The following is a 17899-nucleotide window of genomic DNA, read 5'->3' as shown; positions in this document are numbered from 1 at the left end:
TACGTATTTCAAAGTTTTACTGACCTTCAAAGTAGTCACCAGCATTGTGTATAACCCGTTGCCAGCGATGCGGAAATCGTAGGATACCCTTAGCAGTGCCCGATGTGTTGGCAGTTCGAGCGGCGCGGTCTATTGCCCGACGAATTTGTAGCAGTTCTGAAGCGGATGCCGTGAAGTGTTTCCATCAGTTTAGAAATCGAGTTGAACTTACGAGGGCTTAAGTCAGGGGAGTGCAGTAGGTGGTACAACATTAGCAGCCCCATGATTCAAAAAAATCAGTAACAGCTTGCACTGTACGTACTTGACCAATGACCTGCAAAATGATGGTCAGGCCCTGCAGAGTCATAACTTCTGTATCTATGCTTCATTTTTGGAACACAACCTACGACCAGCTTAGAGACAGAAGTGATGACACTTTCTGCAGGTACAGTGATGACGCGCGAAATGTACTCCCCGAAGACTGTCCCTGTGATGCTACCTTCGTGACGGTGTGTTGTGTGTTGTTGCCTTCAGTCCGAAATCTGGTTTGATTCGGGTCTCCATGCTAGTCCATCCCGCGTCATCCTCTTCATCTCTGCACCCTGTATCCATTGAATCTGCTTACTGTACTCGAGTTTTGGTTCTCTCTACGGTTTTTGCCTCCAAACTTCTCTCGATTACCAAATATGGGATTTCTTGATGCCCCACAGTGTGTCCTAGCAATTTAGCCCCTCTTTTATCAAGCTGTGTCATAAAAATCTTTTCTCCCCGATTCTTTTCAATACCTTATTAGCTATTAGATCTAAGCATTTAACCTTCAGCATCCCTGTGTATTACCACACTTCAAAAGCCTCTATTCTCTTCTTGTTTCAGCCATTTATCGTCCACGTTTCTCTTCCACTCAAGGCTATGCTTCGCACAAATACCTCCCGACAACACTAAATCTCTTTTTAAGAGATTATTTTCTTGCTATTGTCAGTCTGCATTTCATATCTTCTCTGCTTTCGCCATTGCCAATTATTTTTCTGCCAAAAATAACGAAATACAGCTATTACTTTCAGTGTCTCATCTCCTAATCTGATCTACATCTATATCTACATTTATACTCCGCAAGCCACCCAACGGTGTGTGGCGGAGGGCACTTTACGTGCCACTGTCGTTATCTCCCTTTCCTGTTCCAGTCGCGTATGGTTCGCGGGAAGAAAGACTGCCTGAAAGCCTCCGTGCGCGCTCGAATCTCTCTAATTTTGCATTCGTGATCTCCTTGGGAGGTATAAGTAGGGGGAAGCAATATATTCGATACCTCGTCCAGAAAGGCACCCTCTCGAAACCTGGACAGCAAGCTACACCGCGATGCAGAGTGCCGCTCTTGCAGAGTCTGCCACTTGCGTTTGCCAAACATCTCCGTAACACTATCACGCTTACCAAGTAACCCTGTGACGAAACGCACGGCTCTTCTTTGGATCTTCTCTATCTCCTCCGTCAACCCGATCTGGTACGGATCCCACACTGATGAGCAATACTCAAGTATAGGTCGAAAGAGTTTTTTGTAAGCCACCTCCTTTGTTGATGGACTACAATTTCTAAGGACTCTCCCAATGAATCTCAACCTGGTACCCGCCTTACCAAAAATTAATTTTATATGATCATTCCACTTCAAATCGTTCCGCACGCATACTCCCAGATATTTTACAGAAGTAACTGCTACCAGTGTTTGTTCCGCTATCATATAATCATACAAGAAAGGATCCTTCTTTCTATGTATTCGCAATACATTACATTTGTCTATGTAAAGGGTCAGTTGCCACTCCCTGCACCAAGTGCCTATCCGCTGCAGATCTTCCTGCATTTCGCTACAATTTTCTAATGCTGCAACTTCTCTGTATACTACAGCATCATCCGCGAAAAGCCGCATGGAATGGCTCTGAGCACTATGGGACTTAACATCTATGGTCATCAGTCCCCTAGAACTTAGAACTACTTAAACCTAACTAACCTAAGGACAGCACACAACACTCAGCCATCACGAGGCAGAGAAAATCCCTGACCCCGCCGGGAATCGAACCCGGGAACCCGGGCGTGGGAAGCGAGAACGCTACCGCACGACCACGAGATGCGGGCAAGCCGCATGGAACTTCCGACACTATCTACTAGGTCATTTATATATATTGTGAAAAGCAATGGTCCCATAACACTCCCCTGTGGCACGCCAGAGGTTTTTTCAACGTCTGTAGACGTTTTTCCATTGAGAACAACATGCTGTGTTCTGTGTGCTAAAAACTCTTCGATCCAGCCACACAGCTGGTCTGGTATTCCGTAAGCTCTTACTTTGTTTATCAGGCGACAGTGCGGAACTGTATCGAACGCCTCCGGAAGTCAAGGGAAATGGCATCTACCTGGGAGCCTGTATCTAATATTTTCTGGGTCTCATGAACAAATAAAGCGAGTTGGGTTTCACATGATCGCTGTTTCCGGAATCCATATTGATTCCTACAGAGTAGACTCTGTGTTTCCAGAAACGACATGATACGCGAGAAAAAAATATGTTCTAAAATTCTACAACAGATCGACGTCAGAGATATAGGTCTATAGTTTTGCGCATTTGCTCGACGACCCTTCTTGAAGACTGGGACTACCTGTGCTCTTTTCCAATCATTTGGAACCTTCCGTTCCTCTAGAGACTTGCGGTACACGACTGTTAGAAGGGGGGCAAGTTCTTCCGCGTACTCTGTGTAGAATCGAATTGGTATCCCGTCAGGTCCAGTGGACTTTCCTCTGTTGAGTGATTTCAGTTGCTTTTCTATTCCTTGGACACTTATTTCGATGTCAGCCATTTTTTCGTTTGTGCGAGGATTTAGAGAAGGAACTTCACTGAGTCCCTTATTTGATTCGACTACATTCCGTTAACCTTGTTTAACGTTTATTGACATTAATCTCACAACTTTTTTTGAAGACTATCCGTTCCGTTCGATTTGTCTTCAAAATGTTGCTGTATCTGACAAAATGACAGTGTCATCTGCTAACTTCAAATTTTTTTTCTTCTCCATACTCTTCTCCTTTTTTCAGGTTTCCGTACTTCAGTCGGTAGAAACGGAATCCTTACAGGATCACTCTGTAGTCTGTCTGCCTTTATTTCTATCCGACTGTTAAGATACCTTTTTCTCAGGAATGCTTAGACGTATCGTGTTGACATCTACGCCACATAGTAAGGTCTACGGTCCCCTGGTGATGTAATTAACAATTATGAATCTATATCAACGGGAAGCACCCTACTGGTTTTGATCAGTGATTTTGCGTGTACCGAAATATGTGACATAAATGCAATTGCCAGTTAGAATAGTATTTTAACGTAACTCAAAATTAATAAAATAATTACAGAATTCCAATAGCGAATGCGAAATTATACACAGTTTTTAATCATCCTCGAAAGTCTTGGAATTCCCAGGACCGATATCTTGAAAGTATCGATATGGATAACAGGCAAAAATAGTCGATGCTCTCGTTTCCCGGTATGGATGAACCATCTGTACACTTAATTACGTTTGTACGGAATCCTCTGCGCGTAAGTCCTACTCGCACTTAGCCGAATTTTTAAATTTGTCCTTCGTTTCCTTCATGCTTGCTCAACGTACAGATTAAATAACATTGAGGATAAGATACTGCCCCGTCTCACTGCCTTATCAACTACTGCTTTCGTTTCATGTCCTTGCTATTCCTAATCAAGGGACCTGCCGTCTGAACTAAAGAACGCATTTTTGCATGTTAAAACTATCCCCTGAACGCCGAAGAGCTCCCTAAGGTAGCACGCCTGCTTTTTTCTTCCGAAACAATTTTCGCCGACCGTGATGGCCACGACGTCGATTATCATAAGGAAGGGGACACAAATTTTGCCACCTATGTAGGTTAGGACCTGTATAATCCTTGAAAAGTGGCGGAAAAGACAAAATATTTGTATATACATTACTGAATTTATTCCCCATTTCTAGACAAGTTACAATTAAATTGTCATAACATATTGCAGTCAGAATTTTGCACCAACATTAACACCGAGAAAAAAACATATATAAAATAGTGTTCGTAATTTCGTCCTCCATAAAAATACTCAAAACCAAAGCTAATTGAAATATATTTTTTATTCTAATATTCCCAAACACTTTCACTATTATAAATCACTTGAAGGTGTGGGACAACGCGGGTATTTTAATTATGAATATTCGTCGCCGTTTTTTCAAGAGCCTGAAAACTATTTTTGTGGTCAACTAGAAAGCGATGCGAACATACTGGCCATAATTTCCAGTCCGCAAGTCCACATTCTTCTTGTGCTCACTGAAAGGAAATGTTCCTACTTGCTCTTTACTTAGTGGGACCATGCACTATGACTATAAATACAAGTTTTGAATTTCAACTGATTAAAATATTCAGTAAAAGGTCACGCGCACAAACACAATAATATGTCCGTATCAGAAACTGCACTATTAGCAGTTCAGAGGCGACCTCTACGGTAAACCCCATGTAAAATAGTTTATTACCCTGACTTCTAGTCATCCAAGTTAATTGTTCGCCGCAGAAGTGGAAGCGCAAGGGGCACAGAGCATGCTATTAATTGTGTGTTGATGAGCAAGTGTAAAATGCTGCAGGCGACATATGTCAACTATCACAGCTACATACATCCACCTCTACAACTGGAAACATCCACGCAGCTTTTCAGCATGCCGAAATAAAGGATGTGATCACACTCTAAAATAAAAAAATTCTTTCTTAGCTTTCCATTCTACTTTGCCTTTTTTTAACTCTGGATGCCACACGTTAAAAAGCGCTTCATCTCTTTCGTACTTTTTTATTAATTTTGTAGTTGTTGGAACACTAATTCCATTAATTAAATTATTCAGAAATAAAAATAGTTCTTATTGCCCTTATAGTGTACTAAAATTTATTTACCTTTACATATTCTCCCTTCATTGCTTTACAAATCGCTTCACACCTTTCTGGAATTATTTTGGTTAATGTTCAATGTGATATTCGAATGCTGTGTCGTAAGCTAGAGTAGTATCACAGTTTGCTTGTCTTCTGCAGGTATAACATTTCTCAAGAGAGTATTCTGTTTTATAAAATGAGAAGCTACTTTACTGATCAAATACTGAAATACACTGTCATCCATTCGTAAGTAATTTATTTATAAAACCTGACGTCCTCTACATGCAGCTCTCGTAACAAATTTTGCTGAATGATTTTAGTATCTAGAAGTAATTCCTATGGCTTCATCCAAGTATGTTACCTTTTTTCCGCCGTTTTTATTCCAAACACACACAATGCAATTGTTGTGATACTAACAAATGCAGCGCATAGTAGCAAGTTGTTATCCGCTATCTTGAAATATGACGAAAAATATGATGGCAGTGTAATACCTCTTTTTAGCTCCACGTCAAAGATCTTTGTAAAAGAAATTTGACGAATATTTGATCATATTTCTTTGTCAAAGAAATTTGATAGTGTAATAGCAGCCTTAAAATTATGGCGCAATACTTTGTATGCTACGCACAGGCGCGTTATGACGACGTGGCGCATGTATAGCAGTGAACTGGGGAAAGCCCTGGCATACTCGGTTGCCTCTGTATCTCTTACAATGATACAGCGCTTGTTTCCCCACAAAGGCCACGAATGAATAATGTTTCCAAGTTATTTTCAGTCTTCTAAACATATGTCACATATGAATTTGTATGTTTGTGTGGTTCAAGAGCAAGTATCGTTACACCAAATCAAGCATTCCCTGCAACGAATCTGTTTCTCGCCACTTGCATTTTACAAAGTGAAAAAAGTAAAATAGTCTTTATAAATAGAAAATCAAATTAAATGTTAATAACAGTTCCAAATTTTGTCTCTACTACGAATATAGGAACTGCAAGGGGGACGAAATTATGAACCTCTACAGATTTGTTATAATAGCCGTTACAGTAACATACGCCAGAGTCTTGACTATATCATTTACACTCCAGTAAATGCAACACACGACTGAAGTACAGCCCAATATTTTAACGCCACTCAGTGCTATCTCTAGGAATAATCGGATGTTAATTTGACTATTGCATTAACTCACCTAAGAGCAAGAAATGTATTCCGTCCACACGGAAGCGAAACGTGCAGCACACAACAGACTCCCTTAACAAGACAATGGAATGAGGTCACGCATTAGCACGCAGCTTAACATCCGACACAAACTGTGGAAAACAGAAATTCCTAGGGGACAAAATTAGGAGCAGGGCCGGAATTATGGCCTCTACTAACCATCCTTCCACACACACACAGACACACACACACACACACACACACACACACACACACACACAAATGTTCACTTTGAATTTCTCCAGGATTAAACATGGAGCTGCACTCCACTTGGAAGCGAAAACGTGGCCTGAACCACAGAAGCGAAAATGTGGCCTCTGCCACATACAATTTAAAAAAATAATTTAATGCAAAGGCAGATAACCTTCGTTATCAGAAATATGTTTACACAAAAATCTTCATTGCATGGAAAAATGGTTCAAATGGCTCTGAGTACTACGGGACTTAACTGCTGTGGTCATCAGTCGCCTAGAACTTAGAACTGCTTAAACCTAACTAACCTAAGGACATCACACACATCCATGCCCGAGGCAGGATTCGAACCTGCGACCGTAGCGGTCGCGCGGTTCCAGACTGTAGCGCCTAGAACCGCCCGGCCAATCCGGCCGGCTCATTGCATGGAAAACATTTGCAAAGGTTCATTGAAGCAAAGTCTTCATCTCTGACAAGATAACACATATCTACTCTTCCACAAATTCTGGGATGCAGACCTTTTATTCATTGTAGAATACTCATGCATTTCTAGAAATGATTGCGTGTGACGTTACCGAACCGCAGATATAGTATCGTCAAACACCAAAGGAAGTATTGAAGACTTAGCAATCGCTACAAAACTGCACTTCATTTACAGAATGAAATTTTCACTATGCAGCGGAGTGTGCGCTGATATGAAACCTTCCTGGCAGATTAAGACTCTGTGCAGAGCTGAGACTCGAAGCCGGGAAACTTGCCTTTCGCGGGTAAGTGTTCTAACGCCTGGGCCACACGAACACGACTGAAGACCTCTCCTTACAGCTTTACTTCCACCAATACCTCATCTGCTACCTTCCAAACTGCAGAGACGCTCTCCTGTGAAAGTAGCAGGTCTAGCACTCCTGGAAGAAACGATATTGCGGAGACAGTATCCGATCGCTCCTGTGCCCTCACAGCGCCTTGCACAGATACAAAACAATCTCTTGTAGTAGCATTCCAATCATCTGCGACGATCAAATTTTCATCCACATTTCATCAGTTCCTTTACTTCCTCATATGTTCTATTTCCTCATCGTCAGCATACACTGCCGGCCGAAGTGGCCGTGCGGTTAAAGGCGCTGCAGTCTGGAACCGCAAGACCGCTACGGTCGCAGGTTCGAATCCTGTCTCGGGCATGGATGTTTGTGATGTCCTTAGGTTAGTTAGGTTTAACTAGTTCTAAGTTCTAGGGGACTAATGACCTCAGCAGTTGAGTCCCATAGTGCTCAGAGCCATTTGAACCATTTCCATTTCAGCATACACTACTGGCCATTAAAATTGCTACATCAAGAAGAAATGCAGATAAGAAACTGGTATTCGGTCGACAAATATATTTTACTAGAACTGACATGTGATTACATTTTAACGCAGTTTGGGTGCATAGGTCCTGAGAAATCAGTACCCAGAACAATCACCTCTGGCCGTAATAAAGGCCTTCATACGCCTGGGCATTGAGTCAAACAGAGCTTGGTTGGCGTGTACAGGTACAGCTGCCCACGCAGCTTCAACACGATACCACAGTTCACCAAGAGTAGTGACTGGCGTATTGTGACCAGCCAGTTGCTCGCTCACCATTGACCAGACGTTTTCAAATGATGAGATATCTGGAGATTATGATGGCTAGGGCAGCACTCGAACATTTTCTGTATCCAGAAAGGCCCGTACAGGACCTGCAACATGCGGTCGTCCTTTATCCTGCTGAAATGTAGGGTTTCGCAGGGATCGAATGAAAGGTAGAGCCACGGGTCGTAACGCATCTGAAAGGTAACGTCCACTGTTCGAAGTGCCGTCGGTGCGAACAAGAGGTGACTGAGACGTGTAACCAATGGCACCCCATACCATCACGCCGGGTGATACGCCAGTATGGCGAAGACCAATACACGCTTCCAATGTGCGTTCACCGCGATGTCGCCAAACACGGATGCGACCAGCTGTAAACAGAACCTGGATTCATCCGAAAAAATGACGTTTTGCCATCCGTGCACCCAGGTTCGTCGTTGAGTACACCATCGCAGGCGCTCCTGTCGGTGATGCTGCGTCAAGGGTAACCGCAGCCATGGTCTCCAAGCTGATAGTCCATGCTGCTGCAAACGTCGTCGAACTGTTCGTGCAGATGGTTGTTGTCTTGCAAACGTCCCCATCTGTTGACACAGGGATCGAAATGTGGCTGCACGATCCGTTACAGCCATGCGGATAAGATGCCTGTCATCTCGACTGCTCTTGATACGAGGCCGTGGGGATCCAGCATGGCGTTCCGTATTACCCTCCTGAACCCACCGATTCCATATTCTGCTAACAGTCATTGGATCTCGACCAACGCGAGCAGCAATGTCGCGATACGATAAACCGCTATCACGATAGGCTACAATGCGACCTTTATCAAAGTCGGAAACGTGATGGTACGCATTTCTCCTCCTTACACGAGGCATCACAACGTTCCACCAGGCAACGCCGGTCAACTGCTGTTTGTGTATGAGAAATCGGTTGGAAACTTTCCTCACGTCAGCACGTTGTAGGTGTCGCCACCGGCGCCAACCTCGTGTGAATACTCTGAAAAGCTAATGATTTGCATATCACAGCATCTTCTTCCTGTCGGTTAAATTTCGCGTCTGTAGCACGCTATCTTCGTGGTGTAGCAATTTTAATGGCCAGTAGTGTATAATATGGGAATGCAAATCTGTACTACAGTGGTTAGTGCTGGCTTAGCTTCAACCACTAAAACCACCCTTCTTCAAAGAATCGAACTTCCATGTGCAAAACAGCATCAAATGTCTTAAATGGAATGACCACATAAAATAAATAGTAGGAAAAGCAGATGCGAAACTGAGATTCATACGAAGAATCTTAAGGAAATGTAACTCATCCACGAAGGAAGTGGCTTACAAGGCGCTTGTAGGACCGATTCTTGAATATTGTTCATCAGTCTGGGGCTCTTACGAAGTAGGAGTGATAGAAGAGCGTCGCGTTTCGCCACGGGACCGTTTAATCGGTGCGAGAGCGCTACAGAGGTGCTGAGCAAAATCCAGTGGCAGACGCTACATGAGAGGCGTTGCGCATCACGGAGAGGTCTGCTTTTGAAATTTTGAGAGAGTAATTCCCGGGAAGAGTCGGACAACATGTTACTTTCTCCCACACGCATTTCGTAAAGTGACGGCAATGAAAAAATTCTAAAAATTATATCTAATACAGAGGCTTACCGAGAATCATTCTTCCCACGCGCCACTCACGAATGAAACAGGGAAAGGGGTGGGGGGAGGGGGGGGGGAGGGTCAGGTGACCTGCGGAGTTTTGATGCGGATGTAGATTATTTTACAAACGGGTTAATGTCTTAAATATTTGACGTTGAATATGCGGGTGAGGAGAAGTTTGGAGAAGATTTGGTATCGAGTTTAAAATTTGTTGGAAATAGCTAACTGCTCTCATTACCAAACATTGGATGAATAAAGTCTGTGTAACTTGAGCTCCATTTTACGAAAAAGCAAGTTTTTCACTTATGCCAATGTTTATGACGTTATATCTCCTGAATTACGTGTAGTACAATGACATAATTTTGTAGTTACATTCAGTGACCTGTGTAGATAGCGTCTGCAAAGTGTGTTCCGAATAGAGTTAGTAGTAAAGAAGTAATAAGTTAAAACGTCATGCCTGATGTTGAAGTTTCACTGCACGTCATTCTAAGCAGAAGCTAGTTTTCACGCACCAAATGTCTATGACGTCATATCTCCTTAACTATATGTCGTACAAAGGTATAACTTTGTATGTACATTCAGTGGTGCGATACTGTCTGCTGACTGTATTGCGAATAGAGTCAGCAGTAAAGTAGCAATAAAACGTCATATTTGAAACCGAAGTATTAGTGCATGAACAGCGAAAACGTAGTAATAGATTAACTCTTTTCGTTTCATCATTTTGTGGCAGGTGTCAGCGGGAAAAAGTTTCGATAAGGTATGAAATTATGTGTAAAGCTTGCTGGAAGTCATTAAGTACTGTTCCAAAATACTTACTGAATAAAGTCAGGGTATCTGCGCGCCTTTAGTTACGCTGCCTCCAGACATAGACAAAATTTCCAACTGTAATACTAGTCTTGTTGTGTTAAATTTTTAACATAACCATTACACCTCTTAATGAGTAGATTATGATTGATGTGTCGACAGAAGTGCCGACACAGTGTGATTTGAGGGGACCGCAATGAACGCTATAAACACACGAAGGATGGCGTGAGGTCTGAAACAGGATACGTAATGAATGCTATAAAGAAAAGTACGTAGCTTTTGGAATACTTAACTTTAATCCATCCTTGTTGTATACATCGTTCTTGATGAGACATGCTTTATACGATAAGTATCAATTGCTATGTAAGGCTAATGGCGCCTTGCTAGGTCGTAGCCATGGACTTAGCTGAAGGCTATTCTAACTATCTGCTCGGCAAAGGAGCGAGGCTTCGTCAGTGTAGTCGCTAGCAAAGTCGTCCGTACAACTGGGGCGAGTGCTAGTCCGTCTCTCGAGACCTGCCTTGTGATGGCGCTCGGTCTGCGATCACACAGTGGCGACACGCGGGTCCGACATGTACTAATGGACCGCGGCCGATTTAAAACTACCACCTAGCAAGTGTGGTGTCTGGCGGTGACACCACAATGATAGCATTTTAAATTTTTAAATTCGATTAATAATTCCGTGAACTATCGAAAACCAAAATTTCGTTGTCCCTGGAAACCAATAGATAGGCAACCTGCAACTTGCATTGGGTTACCGGGTAGTCGCTTACTAATAGTCACAGTACAGTCACGTTAAAGAGACCACAGCCTATGTCCGACGTCAACGTGGAATAACCACGCTCAGACGGGAGGCGGCAGCAGTATTGGAGGGTACATAAAATTTGAAGAACGCTGCCATCCAACACCGGCGCCGAAGCGACTGTGGTGCACCGTGGGCCATAGATGACAGGCGTGAACGATGGCTGCGGAGCGTGTTCGGGCGAACAGACGTGCTGCTGTTGAGTAACATACCGCCCAGATAAAACAAGGGGCTACCAACAGTGTCTACTCAACGACCGTTCAGCAAAGGTTGCTGTGCATCTGCCTTGCAGCAGACACCTGGTTCATGCAACCATGCTGAATGCTGTTCATCGGCGACGAAAGTTGGAATTTACACGTCACTACTGCTACGGGGCCTACAGCGAGACGCGACAGGTGAAGTTTTCAGATGAATCACGTTTTGTGCTCCATGGAACGGATGGCCGTTGCCTTGCACGGCGTAAAATGCCTAAAAGCTGAGTTGCCTAATAGTGTGGCGCATACTTGTTTATTGGTTAGCAGTTTCATATAACAGTAGCGCTATAGGATTTAGAAATAAAAGTCTGCAACTTATTTAGACATTTTACAGATGTTCACACATTTACTAGTACCAGATCTGGACTATATGGCCAGATATGCTTTTCTGACGAGGACTTGTATTTCATACCACTCTGATGTCTTTAGACACATAAATAAGTTTTTAGACTTGAAATGTACACAACAAAATAAAAGTTATTTCAGCTAAATCATCCAAAAATATTACCGTGACTGTGGCTCCACCCAAAAAGAGAAGTTAAGTGAACGTTGCTGCGTATGGCCCTCCGTAGCAGACGCTTGCTTCATGCACCCATGTTAACTACTGTCCATCGGCAACGAAGACTCAAATTTGCAAGCCAATACCGAACTGGACGTTCACTCGTTAGCGACAGGTGGCGTTTCCAGATGAATCATGTTTTATGCTCCATCAGACGGTTGCTCGTTGGCGTGAACGGCCGGAGGACGGAGCGTTATGGTCTGGGAAATGTTTTTTGTGGCATTCGCTGGGTGATCTCGTCGTTCTGGAAGGCACAGTGGAACAACACAAGTTCTTTCTATCCTTGGATTTCCATCCCTACAGGCAGTTTGTTTTTCCTCGGCACGATGGCATCTACCATCAGGGCAATACAAAGTGTCATACGACTCACAGTGTACGCGGGTGGTTCAAAGAGTATCAGGATGAGTTTACCGTATTCGCCTAGCCACCAAACTCCCAGGATATGAAGCCAATGGAGAATCTATGGGACCGCCTCGATCGGACTGTTCGCGCCACGGTTCCTCAACCGGGAAACTTGGCTCTGGAGTCGACGTGGCTCCAGATCTCTGTCGGTACGTTCCAGAACTTCACTGACTATCTTCCTGCCCATCTCGCAGCAGTCCGCATTGCAAAAAGCGGTTATTCAGTTTTTTAACAGGTGGTCACATTAACGTGACTGTGGAAATCTCGGACGAATAACTCGAGCATTGTGTCTCTCACAATGACGCACCCTGTTACCTAACCCCCTTTTCATGACGACACTAATATCAATATCAAAATCATTTATTGATGCCGTTCTTATTGTAGCCATCTACATGATACCGTCCAAAATACTCCCTTTGTCAGAAAAGTTCCTGGACTGGTTTTCTTCAAGATAGAGAACTGCACCTACCAAGTAATGATCCTAGCTCCCATCGAAGTAGTCCCCTTGGTTACCTACACAGTTGCCACCGTTTCCGGAGGTCTTGGAAGCAAGCAGGGAAATTTTCAACTGCCATGTTTGTAAGCTCACTTGCCACGGCCCGTTGGATGTCTGCGATATCTTGATGAAGCCTTTTCACTCGCGAAAACAAGAAAAAATAGCAAGGCGAGATGTCGGGAGAATATGGCGGATGTGGAATGGCAGTAACAGAATGTCTGGCCATATACTCGGTTGGTTGGGGTTGGTTTTGGGGAAGGAGACCAGACAGCGTGGTCATCGGTCTCATCGGATTAGGGAAGGATTGGGAAGAAAGTCGGCCGTGCCCTTTCAGAGGAACTATCCCGGCATTTGCCTGGAGTGATTTAGGGAAATCACGGAAAACCTAAATCAGGATGGCCGGACGCGGGATTGAACCGTCGTCCTCCAGAATGCATATACTCGGTAACAGATAAAGCAGTATGGGGTATTGCATTGTGAAGCAGTAAGAACCAGTCCTGAGAATGCCACAAATCAGGGCGGCGACGGCGAATTGCTTGTTGCTAACGTTTCAAGACTTCGACGTAAAGTGTTTGGTTCACTGTTTGACCTGAAGGAACATACACATGCTGAACCAATCCTTTATTATCAAAGAATGTGATGGACATTGTCTTTGTTCTCGAAGGTTGTCGCTTGGGTTTCTTTTTTCTGATGATCCAGGACTCCTCCTCTCAGCTCTTTAACGCTTTGCGTGTGGGGCATACTGCCAGCTTTCAAGCCCTGAACAGTCTTTGACAATCGTGGGATCACGTCTGGCTCTGTCCAGTAGTTAAGCAAAAATTCTTCGTCTTTCCTCTTTCTCTTCGCCTGTTCGTGTGTGAGGGACGAGTTTTGCAATAAGTATCCGTTTCCCTAAATCTTCACGAAAAATCTCATGTCACACATCACAGTTACATGACAGTTCTCTTGCAATAAATACCTTACACACTCCACGCCTGGATCGTTATGGGCTGCAGACGCGCCACCAACTCTGGGATCGTCTTGCACTGAGTGTCCGCATTCACGAAAACTTTTGTGCCCCTAAAAAACACGATTTTTTGAAAGTGCCTCGCCTGCATATGCTTGCTTATCATTTTCCACGTTTCACTAGTGGTTTTCCCGAGCTTAACACGGAACTTAATTTTCACTCTTTGCTCACAGTCAGCACCCATTGTGTCATCGTACGTAATGCGCCAAGAATCCAAACAGTGTGTTGATAAGCACAGCCGGCAGCTGTGGCCGAGCAGTTATAGGCGCTTAAGTCCGGAACCGCGCTGCTGCTACAGTCGCAGGTTCGAATCCTGCCTCGGGCATGGATGTGTGTGATGTCTTTAGGTTAGTTAGGTCTAAGTAGTTCTAAGTCTAGGGGACTATTACCTCAGATTTTAAGTCCCTTAGTGCTTAGAGCCATTTGAACCATTTGATAAGCACAGCCCTGCCACCTACTGACTTTGCGCGGAAACATGGCCAAGGTAATTTCAAGGACGCCCACATCCCACGTAACATAAAAACAAATTTGCTCCTCTTTAGTGCTGCAAACTTACAAATTTAAAAAAAAAAGGCCTGTCCCGGAACTTTTCTGACAAAGTACATACTTCTGATCTACCTTGCTACTCAACCTTTGGGACGCAAACTGCGAATACAGTACCCTCCATAGCTATAAAATTTACTAGAAACATACTAAAATTTTGTGCTGGCCAAGCAATCGAACCCAGATTCTCTGCGTTACGCTATCAGATGCCTCAATCGCTTTGGCTATCCAAGAACATTTCACGAACAGGCCCAAACTTCATACTTCCCAATGTCTGCATCCCAGGAACAGACACTGCTGACGATTTGTAGCCACGTTAAATCATGAAATGTATCCACAAATTGCGAATATGATACTACCACATGCATGCGTGTCTGAAGCAACTTTGCATCTAACTTTACAGATACCGTCAAGTACAGACACTGTGCCCCCTAATGTATTTCATGCCAAAGCCAAGACAGCGTGTCAAGAAAACTAAATAAGTCTCTCCCTATGTGGAACCACGTAACTGTGCCAGCTCTACGAGAAGGAGACACGGAACTTATGGAAGTCTCAGTCTGCCCGTGAAGCGCGTTCGTATACCCGAAGTGATTAAGGCGACTCGCATAATGCGGAAAATCCGGGTTAGAATCCCATTCCGATACAAAGTTTCATTTGTTTCCAGTAAATTGTATAGCTATGGTGGTACCAAATATGCAATTTTGCGAATACATTTTATGATTGTACACAAGTTACTAACAATTATTTCTTTTTTCAGATATTATCATTAAAACACCACGTGATGTGGTGAAAGTTGCACCTCGTGAAAAGAATGTATGAACAACATCTTCTTCACGTAGTCCACCCACTACACACGTACTTTATTTTCTGCACCGTGCGTCTATGACAATAAAAGTGAGACATAGATATAAAAAATGCTAGATATCTCACGAAAATTTCTTCTCCAAATTGTATATGGTTCCTGCAGTGGACCATAAATTGCTTCAGTACTTAAGCTGAAACGGATAAACGAACTAACTGAAAATAAAAGACAACAGTAACTACATGGTAGCTGTTATGGTGCTGCATACATTATTATTATTATTATTTTTATTATTAGTCATGTTGATCAGACACAAATCATTGGCAGCTTTAAGTCTACTAACTAATGCCAGTTCAGAAGTAAAGAATCCAGCAATCAAGTAATTTACAAACAATAATTACCCTGAGGTGACAAAACTCTCGGATACCTCCTAATGTCCTGTCGGACCTCCTTTTGCCCAGCGTAGTGTAGCAACCTGATGTGGCGTGCACTCAGCAAGTCGTTGGAAGTCCCATGCAGCAATCAGTCAGCCATGGTTCAAATGGTTCAAATGGCTCTGAGCACTATGGGACTTAACATCTGAGGTTATCAGTCCCCTAGAACTTAGAACTACTTAAACCTAACTAACCTAAGGACATCACACACATCCACGCCGAGGCACGATTCGAACCTGCGACCGTAGCGGTCGCGCGGTTGTTTCCGTGTGCTGTGCTTCAGTACTTTGTGTGCTAGAATGAACGATGAACCAATTCCCAGTCCATCGCGGGTACCTACGACTCCACCTTAGAATAGGGGGCTGTACCACTCTCATCCCTAGTGACACTTGCTACACCCATACCTGTACCCCATTTAAAATCGACCGAGTTAAAATATGTGTACTATACACTGAAGTGACAAAAGTCGTGGGATACCGATATGCACATATACAGATGGCGGTAGTATCGCGTACACAACGTATAAAAGGGCACTGCATTGAAGGAGCTGTCCTTTGTACTCAGTGATTCCTTTGAAAGGTTTTCGGCGTGATTACGCTCGCACAATGGGAATTAACGGACTTTGAACGCGGAATGTTAGTTGGAGCTAGACGAATGGGACCTCCCACTTCGGAAATCGTTAGGCGATTTAGTATTCCGAGATTCAGAGCGTCAAGAGTGTGTTGAGAATGCCAGATTTCAGGCATTACCTCTCACTAGGGATAGTGCAGTTGCCGACGGCCTTCACTTAACGCCGAGAGCAGCGGGGTTTGCGTAGAGTTGTCAGTGCTAACATACAAGCAACGCTGCGTGAAATAACCGCAGAAATCAAAGTGAGACGTACGACGAACGTATCCGTTGGGACAGTGGGGCGAGATATGGCGTCAATAGGCTATCGCAGCAGAATACCGAAACGAGTGCCTCTGCTAACAGCACGACATCGCCTGCAGCGCCTCTCCTAGGTTCATGACCATATCAGTTGGACCATAGACGACTGGAAAACTATGGCCTGTTCATATGAGTCCCGATATCAGTTGGTAAGAGCTGATGGTGGGGTTAGAGTTTGGCGCAGACCACACGAAGCCGTGGACCCAAGTTGTCAACAAGGCACTGTGCAAGCTGGTGCTGGCTCCATAATGCGGTGGGCTGTGTTTACATGGAATGAACTGATTCCATTGGTGCAACTGAACCGGCTATGTTAGGCTACTTGGAGACCATTTGCGACCATTCACGGTCTTCACGTTCCAAAACAACAATGGAATTTTTATGGAGGACAATGAGCCATGTCAGCAGGCCTCAATTCTTCTTGATTGCTTTGGGAAACATTCTGGACAATTCGAGCAAATGATTTGGCCATCAGGTCGCCCGAAACGGGACATAATCAAGAAGTCAGTGCACGAAATCCTACACCGGCAACAATTTCGCATTTATGGACGGCTATAGAGGCAGCATGGCTGACTGAGCCGGCCGGTGTGGCCGAGCGGTTCTAGGCGCTGCAGTCCCATTCGTCTAGCTCCAACTAACATTCCGCGTTCAAAGTCCGTTAATTCCCATTGTGCGAGCGTAATCACGCCGAAAACCTTTCAAAGGAATCACTGAGTACAAAGGACAGCTCCTTCAATGCAATGCCCTTTTATACGTTGTGTACGCGATACTACCGCCATCTGTATATGTGCATATCGGTATCCCACGACTTTTGTCACTTCAGTGTATAGTACACATATTTTAACTCGGTCGATTTTAAATGGGGTACAGGTATGGGTGTAGCAAGTGTCACTAGGGATGAGAGTGGTACAGCCCCCTATTCTAAGGTGGAGTCGTAGGTACCCGCGATGGACTGGGAATTGGTTCATCGTTCATTCTAGCACACAAAGTACTGAAGCACAGCACACGGAAAGGAAACGTCGCACACAAGATTAAAATATTTAAAAGTAGATTAGTGACTATGATAGCAACAAAACAAAAAAGGCCTGAATGCGCTTCGAGCATGACTTAGACGATATGCAGTGACTAAGAACAAAAGGTTATTCACAGGTTCGAGTCCCGGACAGACACATAGTTCAGAAGTTTCAAATCAGCGCACACTCCGCTGCAGATTGAAAATTCATTCTGGAATCAGGCGGAGTTGTTGAATGCGGGCGATCTCTGTGGGGCGGATCTGCAATGTTTCGTGTCCGATGGTACCGGATGAAAGTTTCATCGACATTGCTGTGGTGTGCATGAAGTCGCATGGTAAC

The 17899-nt window shown here is 44.0% G+C and overlaps 1 protein-coding gene across 1 annotated transcript in view; it reads left to right on the top strand.

The window, feature by feature from the left end:
- LOC124605736 (neurexin-4-like) overlaps nucleotides 1–17899 on the top strand; it is a 567593-nt gene that overhangs the window by 193636 nt on the left and 356058 nt on the right. The gene's annotated exons all lie outside the window — the stretch shown is intronic.

Source organism: Schistocerca americana, chromosome 3 (genome assembly GCF_021461395.2).
Source record: "Schistocerca americana isolate TAMUIC-IGC-003095 chromosome 3, iqSchAmer2.1, whole genome shotgun sequence".
NCBI lineage: Eukaryota > Metazoa > Arthropoda > Insecta > Orthoptera > Acrididae > Schistocerca > Schistocerca americana.
Note: the sequence above shows the minus strand (reverse complement) of the source record. Positions and strands in the feature narration are given on the sequence as shown.